Source organism: Triticum aestivum, chromosome 6B, assembly GCF_018294505.1.
Source record: "Triticum aestivum cultivar Chinese Spring chromosome 6B, IWGSC CS RefSeq v2.1, whole genome shotgun sequence".
NCBI classification, from domain to species: Eukaryota; Viridiplantae; Streptophyta; class Magnoliopsida; order Poales; family Poaceae; genus Triticum; species Triticum aestivum.
The window spans coordinates 683,853,342-683,868,009 of record NC_057810.1 but is presented as its reverse complement, the minus strand read 5'-3'; positions in this window follow the sequence as shown (position 1 = coordinate 683,868,009).

The following is a 14,668-nucleotide window of genomic DNA, read 5'->3' as shown; positions in this document are numbered from 1 at the left end:
AAGATGAACAAAAAAATCTGTCAAAATAATAAACGAATCAAGAACAGTAGGAATACTTTGTATATCAGCTGCATGGATGGTTGGATACCTTGTAACATCCCGTGCTCCTAACTGAATTGGTTGCAATCACCATCGGGCCATAACAAAATTTATTGAGACACATAGAAGAGGATCGATACGAGTCCATGCATGCGAGAGGCCGGATGCCAGATCCGAAAGCTAGCTAGGTTGTTGGGAACGGCCGGGTAGCTATATACGACCGGGTAGCTATATACGAAGCCATGCAAAAATATCGGTAGCTTCCGTTTTTTTTTTGAAACTTTCCGGGTGTGGGGAGAGAAATTTATTAGTTTTAGTACAACCGAACCCGTTAATCAAGAGCCACACCCAGGAATGATCGGTGGATAAAAAAGTAGGGGTAACCACCACTAGGTGGTAGTACCTAATCATTGTTATATACTACATACTACACGTACATACTCTCGGTTCCGAGAGATACTACATACAACATACAAAATGCAAGTGGTGGTAACTACCACTGCTTGTAGGAAACATTTGATCAGCCGTACGGCCCGGGCACAAAGTACAGCAGTACTTGGGCGAACAACACTGCAGCATATCCAGCAACGCTTCCACTGATGAGGTTTGTATTCGCTACGAACTCGGAATGATGTCCGCAGATCAACCACCAGTCGTAGTGGTGCTTTTTGTATTTGATGCTATGTGGCTGATGAACCATCTCACGAGCACATGTACATTCCACACACACAATCGCGATCAACGTTGCTTGGGCATTCAAACCGTAAGTCCGTAAAATATTTTCATTTGTCAATAAGTTAATTAGTACACAAAAACTGTGTCTTCTCCAGCTTACAGAGATGCATAAGTGGAATTGATCACATCTAACCTCATGAGAGATGGTATATGTACATCCTCCGGGACTAACCAACTAACTACTCCGGTTGTTCTATTTTTTGTCAGTGGTGCCTAGGGCTGTGAACGCTTGGAACATAATAGTCTTCCTGGAACTCCGGCAACCCATGGGCTACTGACCTAGCTTCGCTAGCAGTATCAGCGCTCCCTGTGGTCTCGCTTGCCGATCCACCGGAACCCTTGACCGCATCATTGATTGGTTTCTGGATTGAGCAACACAAGCAGGTTAATTAGCACCTGCGGAAAGGCTCATCCAAAGATTCAAGCAACGAAACAGAAGATCAGAATCACTACTTACAATGAGCACCGGGTTGCCGCCGCCGCCGCTGCTGACTGACGCCCGGGTCTCTGCGTCTAGCCAGATGCCTTCAGCCTCCGTGGCTGACAGTACTAGAAGCACGATCACGGCTGCAGCCAGTGGCAAGTAGCTGGAAATGGAACTCTTCATCACGTCACAGATTGATGTCACTGACTAGCTAGGAGAGTATATTTCACTCAGTCTTCAGCTAAGAAGAGAGTGTAGAGAGAGGAGAGGCTAATCAAGTGGTTTGAGCTAAAGCATGCATCTAGCCACATGAGAGATGGTATATATACATCCTGCTTTTCAACCCGCCCAGTCCTTTGCTGCACTTATGTCTGTCATGAGTGGTTTATCTACAACATACAACATATATACAAATTAAACAACTATACTTACGAGTTATGAGTGCAAATGTTGTTGGATCCCTACCTTTAATTAACTTTAGTTAATGGAGTATGTCCTTGCATGCCCCCCTAAATGGGAGGATGTTGGATGTTTCCACAAAAGTTGGCCCATGAACAATTTGTTTAGGCCACTAGTTTGTTCATTAGTGCTTAACCAAATGCAACACTTTAAATTAGCTGCTAAGCACAAGAAGTTTTAGGTTTTTGTGTTTGGTCACAGGTGCCACGCGCATTGCCCAGTCCTGGAAAGTTGGGTGCCGGTCTGTGTAGTTTAGCTAATGGCGTAGGTGTCGGTGTCAAAACCGGCGGATCTCGGGTAGGGGGTACTGATCTATGCGTCTTAGGCTGATGGTAACAGGAAGCAAGGGACACAATGTTTACCCAGGTTCGGGCCTTCTCGATGGAGGTAAAACCCTACTCCCTGCTTGATTAATATTGAAGATATGTAGAATACAAGAGTAGATCTACCACGAGATCGTAGAGGCTAAACCCTAAAAGCTAGCCTATGATGGTATGATTGTAAATGTGATCGGCCTTCTAAGGACCACCCTCTCCGGTTTATATAGACACCGGAGAGCTAGGGTTTACATGGAGTCGGTTACAAGGAAGGAAACATAATATCCGGATCGCCAAGCTTGTCTTCCACACAAAGGAGAGTCCCATCCGGACACGAGCCGAAGTCTTGAGTCTTGTATCTTGACGCTTCTATAGTCCGGACGATGAATATAGTCCGGCTGTCCGGATACCCCCTTATCCAGGACTCCCTCAGTAGCCCCTGAACCAGGCTTCAATGACGATGAGACTGGCGCGCAGTCTTATCTTCGGCATTGCAAGGCGGGTTCCTCCTCCGAATACTCCAAGGTTACTATCGAACACGTAGGTTGTGTCCGGATTTGCCAAATGATCCTCACATACCACCGTAGAGAGAATGATACTTCAGCTGACGATTTTTAGATGACGTGACATGCCACTAGAGCTAGGTCATTATTCGAACCGTTTTTCTCAACCAGCCACAGCGCATATTGCGAGGCGGTTTCCATGACACGTCTTGTCAAAACAGAGATCATGTCCCCTTATCACGGGATTCTCATCAATACGGGTATGGGTAATCCCCCCGTGCCATCAATCGTGGTGGTTAGGAAGTAAGCGATTCTCAACAGGCTAGTGGGGAGGCGCACCGCTTTCGTCGCCTCTATAAAGGGATAAGAGTTCCCCATTCTTACCCACGCCTTCTTCCTCCCCCGCATACTCTTGCCCCCTCAAGCTCCAGCGCCCCAGCCCAGGTTTTCTCCGCACAGTTAGTCATGTTCGGAGCAGGAGGCAAGTGGGTGGCTTCCACCATGACGGAGAAGAAGATCACGAATCTTCGGGTGGCCGGATACTTGGCCGCAGATATAGCGCACCGGCTACCAGATGAGGGGCAGGTCATTCCAACTCCAGGACCCTACGAGAGGGTCGTGTTCCTGGCCCACTTCGTCCGTGGACTGGGGTTTCCACTCCACCCCTTCGTCCGCGGGCTCATGTTCTACTACAGGCTAGACTTTCATGATCTAGCTCCGAACTTCGTCCTCAACATCTCGGCGTTCATCGTCGTATGCGAGGCTTTCCTCCGCATCAAGCCTCATTTCAGCTTGTGGCTACAAATCTTCTGCGTGAAGCCGAAGATCGTGAGTGGCCAACAAGCGGAGTGCGGAGGAGCCATGGTGGGCAAAATGCCTAATGTCACTTGGCCTGAAGGCTCCTTTGCGGAAATCGTGAAGGGGTGGCAATCGTGGTGGTTCTACATCACCGAGCCGCGCGACGCCAACTGGGCGGCGGCCCCCAAGTTCCGATCTGGAACCCCTATGCGTCTCACCTCCTGGGAACAGAAGGGCCTGCTATGGCGCGAATCTACAGAGCTGACCGGACTCATCAGCTGCATCAAGTGCATGAAGGACAAGAACATCAAGCTTGTCAATGTGATCCAACTTATGCTCATTCGCCGGATTCTGCCATGCCAAAGGAGGGCATTCAATCTGTGGGAGTTCGACCCGGCCGAACACCAGATGCTTCAGAGGCTCTACGGCATGAAGCACAAGGACGCGTGGAAGGCGCTATTCAAGGCCTCCGAAGTACCTCTTCTTATAACCGAGGACCGCGGGCTACACGCCGCACGGCACCCCACCCAGGTGAGTTCTCAGGCCGCCACTGGGTCCGGTTCTCCCCAACGTATTTATGGAAAATTCCTAAGTGATTGTGTATGTTCGTTTTAGTAGTATGTGGAGACAGCGGAGCAAATCGACAGTCCGGCTCCATTGCCGGAAAGCCCAGCCAATGATCTTCTGACAAAGATGCTGGTCCCGGCACCCTATAAGGGGCCGGAGAAGAAGGCCGACAAGAAGGCCCCGGGGACCCGAAAGGGCCTCCGAAATAAGGTTGCGCAAGCCTCATCCGAAGACGACGAGACGCATTCCTCCCCCGAAGGGGAAGAAGAAGAGGAGGAGGAGGAGGCCGCCCCGTCCGGAAAGGATGGGGGCCGGAGATGGCGAACCAGGGGGCCAGGAGAGGCCCTCGGCGTAAGGCCGTCATACCCCTGTCGTCCGATGACGACGAGGCAGATTCCTCCCGCAGAGGCGAGGAGGAACAAGGAGAAACACCACCTCCCCGCACTGGGGGAGGGAAGAAGAGGAAGGCCGCCCCGATGGGAGAGACTGGGACGTCCAAGAAGGGAAAGGCATCCCTTCCGGACTACTCCCCCACCGCCGCCGATAGCGAGGAAGGGTGGCTGCCCAGGAAGAAGCCCCTTGTGCGATCGTAAGTGTTCGCACTCAATCGTGATTTCGCTTCATAGTATTGTTTATAATGCCGAACTTGTATGCAGTCCGGCCAGGGTCCTTCCCGAAGTGTCGTCTTCGGACAGGTCCTTGACCGAGTCAGCAATGAACTCACTCCCAACGGCCACGTCTCCTCGACCTGCGGACGACACGGAGGTGTTGTCCCGAAGGCTCCAGACGATGGCGGAGGTGGCCCTGGAGGCGCCTCACGGCGGCGTCCCAGACGTCGGACTCGCGGAGTTGAAGGTCCCTGCGGATCATGTTGATGAGAGCCATGGTAAGCCGGGCTCTCAGCCGAACACTGTTCTGGAGCCTTCAGTGGTTCCGGACTTAGGCGGGCAGCCCCTCGTTATGGAGGGAGGGCCGTCTGTATCAAGGACTTCCATTGCGCCCCAGGCGCTGGATTGTCTGCTGGAAGCGCTTCGCGGTGCTTCCCTAGGTGAAGAGCACCGTACTCTCATGAGTGCGGTGATTCAGAAGGTTTCGTCCGCCAAGAGCGGACTAACCCAAGCCTGCACCATCCTTCTAACAGGCTTTGAGGTAAGCAGTAAAAATATGTGAAGTTACCACCCGATAGGTAGTAGCCCCTGATACTCAGTTTGGTGTTCGGAAAGAAAAACCAAACGGAGGGTCAATTATAATCCGCAGGAGTCTGACAATAGTGAATGTAAATAAACAGGCTGTGCTGCTGGCCGCTGCTGCTCGCACGGCCGAAATCGCCGGCCTAACGCAGGATTTAGAGCGGGCATAGGGAGAGCTCTGCCTCGCGACGAGGCAGCTCGAGGAGAGCAAAGGTAAATGGTTCCCCTATCTCATATAATGAATAGTAAATAAAATTTGATTATGCTAACGACGCGATGTCGTGATATGGTAACAGAGGCCACCACCGAAGTGGCGTCTCTCAAGAAGGCGCTGTCCGAGGCCGAACAGAAAGCGGCCTTGGAACTCAAGGAGCACGAAAAGCAAGATGCCCGAGTGGGCGAGGTACAAGAAGAGCTCCGGGAGCTCGGCAAGAAGCTCGAGTCTGTGGAGCGGGAGCTGAAAGCAAAAGAGGCTGAACTTGCGAAGGCCCTTACAAATACAAAAGACGCCAAGGCCGAAGCCGAGAGGGCTCAGCAAGAGATCCAGGAGGCCAAGAAAATAGCGGCGGGTAAGAAATTTTTTATGCAAAGCAAACATGTGGAGGAGGCGTTTCTTTTACTTACTCGAATCCGGAGCTCTCCAGGGGCATTCGCAGACCTGCCACGCAGCGTATTAGATGCCGCGGAGTTCTACCGTGCCCAGGAGGGGAGCTCAACGGAGAAGTTGTTCTGGTCCCAGTATGCTTGGGACGAACATGAAACGCCTCTGAGTGACCAACTGAAGCAGTTGGTCGAACTCCAGAAGGCGGCCGAAGTGGCTATGAAAGATCCCATAGTCCGGATATGGTCTGGCGAGCTTCTGCCCACCAGCTACTTCGGCCTGATCAAGCGGATGGTGGATTCTTGTCCATGACTAGAAGTCATCAAGTGATCCGTTTGTATTGAAGGCGCCCGCCGGGCCCTTGCCCGCGCCAAGGTGCATTGGGGCAAGCTGGATACGGAGAAGCTGGTGAAGGACGGGCCGCCGGAGGACAAGCCGCACCGCGTCCCCGAGAATTATTATGATGGCGTTATGAAGGGTGCTTGCCTCGTGGCCGATGAATGTAGCAAAGACATAATTTAAAATATTACCTCCTATGCGGCTGTTTATCAAATTCTAAAAGTAGGCCAGTCGTCGGCTTCCGCCCCCGTGTAACTAGTACTGGGGTGTTCGTGGAAAACCCGGACACTCTTTGTCCAAATATTTGGTCCCTTAAGGAGGTGTCCAGCGCAACGAACCAGTTAATCGAACTATACGGCTTTATAACCTTCACTTAGCCATAGAAGTCTATGATTTAAAATTTCGGCGAAGCCCCTAGTATCCGGAAGGCCGAATTGGAGCGCTATACACGCCTATATCGGACAAAGCCGAATAATCGCCTAAGGCGGAAAAATCTTAGGATTTTAAGACCTCTCGAATAGCGACCAGTCTCTCGCCACGTCATGTCGGACAGTTTTGTGCTTTCTCTACTGAGGTGCTCGTCCGAAAAAATCAGGGCACAATCGCAGTAGTTCTTCCTGCGCTACCTTAGCCGAATTAATGGAGCGTAAGGTACCAAAGCAAGGGAGCCGGGCTATCCCAACTGTAACCCAAGACATGATTCGGAGCTGATGCATATAATGTTGTAAGTTCGGGGTGCCGCACTGTTGAAAGTGTTCGGACTTGTCTTGCCGTATTGTGGGGCGCTATAAGAAGCCCCTGGCAAACTCAACGTACCAAAGTGTATGGATGCAAACTATGGTAATTTTACAAAAAAGATACCCGCATCCCTCTCCACATTTGCAGAGAAGGCATTCCCGCGTTCATCCTTATCTCCCACAACCTCATTGTTGAGCAATTAAAAAAACCTCTGAAACAATTTGGCATGGTGGCAGCTGCCGGCGTCGTCCATCTCCATCTCCCACTCAGGCCGACCACCAACCACCACCATGCCCCACTCCTCCTCACCTTATCTCTCCTCTTTCTCGTCTCCCCCACTCATAACTCATCATGTACGCCGCTGATGCAGACCCTCACCGACACCAACCTCTGCAAAGCACGTCGACGGCACCGTCCGTGACCCAACACCTCAGTTGCCTCACCACCCAGCACCACCTCTTCACCCTCCTAATCGCTATCACCTCCGCCCCTCCATTGTCTCCTTCGGCACCCACCTTCGTAAGTACGCGGCAGGCTACATCCTGCTCATCCTCGGTGGCAGTGCCGCCACCTACGAATGTTATTTCTTCACAAAGTTTTGCACACAACTAGAACCATATGGTATGCAATTTGGGATCAGGACTGAATATTTTATAAAAAAATATCGGTAGTTTTTACACATGGGACTACTCCCGCATGGGTCAATCACAACAGATATTTTATAAAATAAACTACTCATATAAATACATCTTGATGTTCCGTGCAACGCACGGGCATCTTGCTAGTCAAGTACAGAAAAAAGTACAACAGTACTTGGGCGAACAATGGTGATGGGGATGGTATTTGCTATCATTGATGGTATTTATACTAGAAGGATTAGGCGCGCTTTGTTGCCCCATTTATATTGTTGGGATATAGTAATCAAAATTGGTTTGACACGTAGGGAAGATAGTAAAGTGTGTTTTCATTTTTATAATACAATGTTTTGATGTGATTTTTGGCAGTATGATTTTGTGTTATCTGCTAATCAATCCATACGTGCAAAAACATTCTACGTTGGTGGACACATGTGCTATATTAGAGCTACAGTGCACATGTTGGTGCTTCTTTGTTAGTTGAGAGGGTGTACGGGACATATGTGTTTCTAAGGAATGATTGTTTCCAATTAATTTGAAAAGTTGATGATCCAATCAAAATCATCAATCAAATCCAAAATTTAATACCTCAACTGAATGAGAGAGCTCCGTGAGAAATCGTTGACCTGGTAGAAATCAAGAACCAATGAACTTCTCAATTGAGCGGGAGATCTCCAGAATTAGGCAGCATAGTGCATTAGATAGATGATAAAAGAATTAAAGAGAGTGCCCCTTCAATCATTGATCCGGTCAAAACTGATGACCAAATTTCAAATTGGAGGCCTCAATTGAATGTGCAACACCTCAATTGAATGTGAGGGCTCTAAAAATTAGGGATCATGGTGTATTAAATGATAAAAGAATTGAAGAGAGAGCCCCTTAAATCATTGACCCGATCAAAATCGATGATCCAATTCCAAATTGGACAACTCAATTGCATGTAAGGCCTTAAAAATTAGGGAGGATATATTCTAAATTGAATACCTCAATTAATTATGACACCAAATATCAATCTGAGTTCCATCACCTACTCGTCAGATATACCCCCTCTTGAAAGCTTCTAAACCTTGACATGATAGTGGCGGCGATGGTGGTAGCAAGGGCGCGGTGGCGTGAGAGCATCTCCAACGGCCGCGCAAAAATTCCGCGTCCAATAAAAATCATAGCGCACCACTGTAACACTTTTAATGCGTCGGGACCAACTTTGCTTTAGCAGGCGCCCAAAAACGCGCGCCCAAAAAGCAGACAGTGCAAATTGTGAAGCGCGCGCAATCCGGTGCCCAAAATATGCTCCGCGCGATAGCGTTTTTCAGCGCGCGCCCAAAAACTTTTAGCGCTACAGTTTTTGCTGGAGCTGTCCGGCACCCAAACAAACAAACCTTTAGTACGCGGAGCTCTTTTTGGGTGCCTGTTGGAGATGCTCTGAGAGAGAAAAAGAACATAAGTTTGCACGGAGAAGAAAACAAATGGACGAGGCTTCCAGGGGATAAGGTTGTGGAGAGATGTGCGCTGTGTGGGCCCATGGGACACACGTCGCCAGCACGAGGCTGCCGACACGCCCATGTTATCGGCCGGGTGATGGCGAGTGTTTTCCCTTACTTTTTACAAATAACCCCTGGCTTGCTCAACCAATCATCAACTTATGATTAAGCATGCATGAGTGGAGGATATATAGACCCATATACTTTAGCGCAGCCGTACGGCCGGGCACAAAGTACAACAGTACTTGAGTGAACAACACTGCAGCATATCCGGCAACGCTTTCACTGGCGGGCTTTGGTATTCGCTACATGCCACAAGTCTCTGTCGAGCAATTCTGCCTGCTTCCTAGTTGCTTCATACCTTCATACTCCCTTCGTATCATAATTAGATTATAAGCGATAAACGTTGCTTGGACACACAAGCGATCAACGTTGCTTGGACATTCAAACCGTAAGTCCGTAAAATATTGTCATTTTTCAATAAGTTAATTAGTACACCAAAACTGTGTCTTCTCCGGCTTAAAGAGATGCAGAAGTGAAATTGAGCTTCATAGTTGCTAAGAGCATCTCCAGCCGTTGTGCCCCCCAGGAGGCGTTTTTTCGGCCTCCTGGGGAGGCACCGGCGGATTTTTTTGCACTGGGGCCAACAATTTTTTCAGTCGTCCCCCCACCCAACCGACGAATGCACTGCGCACGCGCCCACCGAGCTCGACCGCCGCCGCTCCGTCCTCGTGCCCCACGTGCCCGGTGAGGACCCCGACGAGCGTGGACGCGGGTGTGACTCGTGGGGTGACCATGGAGAGGACGGGGCGCATGCCTAGCGCGCCCGCCAGCTCCGACAGCGGCCGCATCCCGCGCTCCTCCTCGGCACACACACTACTAGGGAAAACCCTAGCAGTAGCGCTGGTTTTGTGCACACTAGTAGCGCGGGTAGGCGCGCTACTAATAAGGCGCTACAGCTATTGCTTAGCAGTAACGCGTGCCCGCACGCGCTACTGCTAGCACAAATAGCTGCAGCGTTTGTTCAGTATCACGCTACTGCTAAGGTAACTACTTGCAGCGTGTTTTTTGTCCATCGCTACTAGTATTTTTTAGTGTATTTATGCGCCATCGTACAAATATTGGTACAATACCAGTTATGAGGTCTACATCATTATGTTCATAATAGTGTGTCAAATGAAGGTGGATTAGATTCAAGTGGAGGCAATATGTGGTGCATGTCAAAAGTATACTATTATTCCAAACTTGATCTAGTTTGGACTAGTAGTACTTTCGATGTGCACCACATGTTGCCTCCACTTGAATCTAATCCGCCAGCACAAGCTATTTAATCATCATCATAGTCATTACCACCAACAGTATTTATTTAATCACCGCTAACACTAGCTAATAATAATCATCATAGTCATTACCACCAACACTAGCTATTTTATCATCATAGTAATAGTGTAGCACATCATCATCCTCAAACTCATTTCTAGCTAGCTAATCACTCCTGCTGCTTTCTCTTAGGTAAAATAACATAAAACATGTATAGCTCTCCTCCTTGATCAAGCTGGAGCATGCAGATGAACCTGTCTCCTAATCGTGGGTAGCGCATCTGTTTGCTGCCCCCTAATACTTCTCTGCGCTCCCCCATCACATATTTGGTCCAGTCTTGCACTATTAAGCATCGGTCGCTAATCTTGAATGCACTAAAGTAATCTGTAGGATATCTTGGCCGTAAGCTGATAATACTCATGGTACCTTTAGTCTTGATCCCATAAGGTACAACATTCATCGGGAGTCCCTGTGAAAGAACATCATATGGTAACATACTTAGCAATGAAGTTTAGCTTCAAAAATAATGTAATGAAAAGATGCACTGATGACAAATAGTAAAAATCTTACCATCCTTTCTAAATAGATGTGACCGTAGTTCATTACGAACACTATTGATCGCACATTTTCAGTACTAACATTTTTAAATGCAGGAAGAAAATTTGTCTTGACAGTATCAAGATCCTCAAGCCATGAAACATAATGACTGAGCTCCTCGCAGTTGAGTTCAGCCCCAGGACAGTATACGGTCCTGTCTACCAAGCGTTGGACATGTTTGCTTGCACCGAAATAAGCTGACAATACAAATTAGTTATCAACTATTTTTGAATAAACAATATCAAAGACATAAATATATATGGGTGAGAAACTTACATAATGGTATAACTGGAGGCGTCTGCACATCGACCCAGATGTCGGTATTACCTTCAATATTATCTTCCGGACGAATATCAAAGGTGATAACCATATCAGGCTCAAATGCATAAGTCTTGCATAGTGCTCGCCATGTTTTGCATCCAAAATAGGTGTAGTCATCTGAATTGTATAATTTTGCATGGAAAATATAACCATGCTCGGTCTTCAAGTAAACTTTTTTTTCCTCCATACTATGACTGAAACCTATCTTATCCAATACAAAAACTCTTGCATGGCAGGGGATACACTAGTAGAATAGTAAAACAAAAATTAGTTGAAGCAAATGAAGCAGATGTCATGCTTAATTACGAAAAAAAGACTTGTCGTTGTGACTTACTGTATCCACTTCGAAATTCTCGTACAGCTTGATGCTGAAGTGCCTATCATCATCTAGGAAGATTCCGTCACACAGACCGCGCTCGTCTTCGCAGTATTTGCAAATACCGAAATCCTTTTCCTCGTCAGACATTTCCTATGTTCATAATTAAAACATTAATTGAAAATCGATCGAAGACAACTACCAAGATACTCAACACACAAATCCGAGGCACTCGATATTTCCTACATATTCTGGCACAAGTCATGCCAAAATTCATGGAAAAATCCGGCATGACCTTTGCTAAAATAGGACATATCGAGCGCCTAAAATTTGCCAGAACGGAAATGAATCAACACTAAGGCAAAACATAGGCCACTCGGAGGTGTAACCTGCAAACATGACCGGCCACTTGGATATTGAGCAACAAAAGATATACATTTTAAAATATCTTATAGGACTCAAATTAGCATGCATTCAATAAGCAAAAGTAAATCATCTCATGCGTCCGTACATTGTCGAATATTATCACTAATACATCACGAATAGTGTCATACATATAACATCACTAATACAACTAAAACTCTAGCACACGACGGGTATCGGCGCGGGCGGTGGACACCCACAGAGAAGGAACCATCACGGGATCATAGCTCCAGTGAGATCCCCAGAGAACCTGCCAGGTATTGGAGAATGGTCTGTGCTCCAACGCAAACAAGTAGCGACGGACGAGCGCGTCCTCCTCACTGACACGGTGACGCACCACCTCCGCGGAGTCCCCTAGCCTCTGGATCGTCACTGGCCCACGCGGCCGCCACCAAAGAAGGTTCGGGTCAACGACAGACTGGCTCCTCACCAACCTGCGCCCCCCGGTAGGTAGCGCCTCCCAGTACCACCTCGGCGGAGCCCATTCTGGACATGGCCGATCTGGTCAAGCAGGTGTTGTCCTCCGCCGACTCGACGACGAGGATGCGGGATAGGCATCGTCCACGTCGAGGCGGGAAAAATTGCTTTAACTAAAAAATAGAAACAAGTTCTTACTAACTAGTTCTATTAATTCAACTAGTTCTTACTAAAAATAAACTTACTATAAATAAAAATATTTTAGTACCTAATTAGTACCTAGTTCTTACTAACTAATTAGTATCTAGGAACTACTGCCTTAATTACCATCTAAGTAATTAACTAACTAGCACTAAAAATAGCCTATGGTTCATACTAACTAGCACTAAATAGTTAGGGTTCATACTAAGCAGAGAAGAGGGATCGGAAGGGGAGAGTGCTTACAGAGGGCGGGGAGACGGCGGCACCGAGGCGCGGCGAGGCGGGGTCAGGGGAGACGGCGGCAAGGCGGGGTCGGGGGAGACGGCGGCGAGGCGGGGTCGGGGGAGACGGCGGCGAGGCGGGTCGAGGGAGACGGCGGCGAGGCGGGGTCGGGGGAGACGGCGGCGAGGCGGGGTCAGGGGAGACGGCGACGAGGCGGGTCGGGGGAGACGACGGCGAGGCGGGGTCGGGGGAGACGGCGGCGTGGCGGAGGCGACGAGGAATAGTAGAGGAGAATTGGGGGAGGAAGCAGATGATCAGGCCGCGCGTGGGGCTAGGTGAAAATAGCTTTAACTGTAGCGTGGGGAGGGAAAACGCGCTGCTGCTAAAATCCGTAGTAGTAGCGCTGTTCGTAGAATGGCGCTACTACCATACCTAGCACGTCGGGAACGGTGTGGCAATTATAGTAGTAGCGCTTTCTGTTCCTGCCGCGCTACTGCTAAGCGGGTAACAGTAGCGCGGTTCTGCCAGACGCGCTACTGCTAAGTAGCAGTAGCGCCTCATTTTAATAAGCGCTACTGGTAACATTCTGTGTATAAGGTTTTCCCTAGTAGTGACACGTTCTGCAGCCCGATGATGTCTGCCCCCGTCCACGCTTCCGCAGCACCTCCTCCATGCTCCGCCGCCACCTCGCGTCCAGCCCGCCCGACACCACCTACAGCGGCTTCCGGGACTGCGGCCACCGCGGGCGCCATGGAGAACAGCGCCGCGTTGAACGTCGCCCAGCGGCGGCCGCCGTCCCTCGCCCGGCGCCGACCCGGGGGGCGCCCGTTGGCTGCCCCGCCTCCGGTCGCGAGGACGGCGCCTAGCCACGCTTCCCAACGGCGGCCTCGGCGCGCCCCTAGACTGGAGCCGGCGTTCGCGCCCGCGTCCGGGACGGCTGACGCCAACGCGGGAGAAGTACTCGCCGCTGCCCCCGGACTGGAGATGATGGCGCGGGCAGACAGCGCGGCCGCCCGGGCCGAGTTGCAGCGCATGCGAGCGAGCACCAGGGAGACCGGTAGCGGCGAGGGACTGGAGACGGCGACGAGGGCGCGGGAGAGTGAGGCAGCCGCGGGCGCGCGGTGGCCGCCGAGTGCCGGCGCCGGCGACGCCAGGAGCAGGGCGAGGAGGGGCTGCATTTGTGGGCGGTGGTGGTGGTTGGAGTGGAGGCTGTCACGCGGGCGTGGAAGAATGGGCTGCATGTGGGTGGAGCCCGGAGTAAAAGGGTGGAGAGAGGGAGTGGGAGGCTGACTGTGGGCCAAAGGACATGCAAAATCTTCTCTCTCCGCCCCCAAGCGCCCCCGATGGGCTGGGTGTGGTCTGTGACCGCCGACTCTAACTTTGGCCAAATCCGGCGAAATCTGGACTCTTGGGATCACAAGTGGGCGAAAATTTAGGCGCCGACGGCCAAAAAGTGGTCCTGGGGAGCATCCTGGGGGGCCGGCTGGAGATGCTCTAACTTGCCATAACGATGTGCTCACTACTTCAGCTTACATGAAATTTTAGCTGCTTCGCATCTAACCTCATGATATATATATATATATATATACACACACACACACACACACATCCTCTGGGACTAACTAACTAGCTCTACTCCGGTTGTTAAATTTTTTGTCAGTGGTGCCTAGGGCTGTGAACACTTGGAACATAATAGTCTTCCTGGAACTCTGGCAATCCATGGGCCACCGCCTTAACTTGGCTCACAGCACCGGCTGTTCTCGTCGTCTCGCCTGCTGATCCAGCAGAACTCTTAGCCACATCGTCAATTGGTTTCTGCAATCGTGAACACAAGAAAGTTAATTAGCGTCTGCAGAAAAGATCATCCTCCAAAGATTCAGACAACGGAACATAAGATCAGAACCACTACTTACATTGAGCACTGGGTTGCCGCCGCCGCTGCTGATGGACTCCCGGGTCTCTGCGTCTAGCCGGATGCCTTCAGCCTCTGTGGCTGTCAGTACTAGAAGCAAGATCACAGCTGCA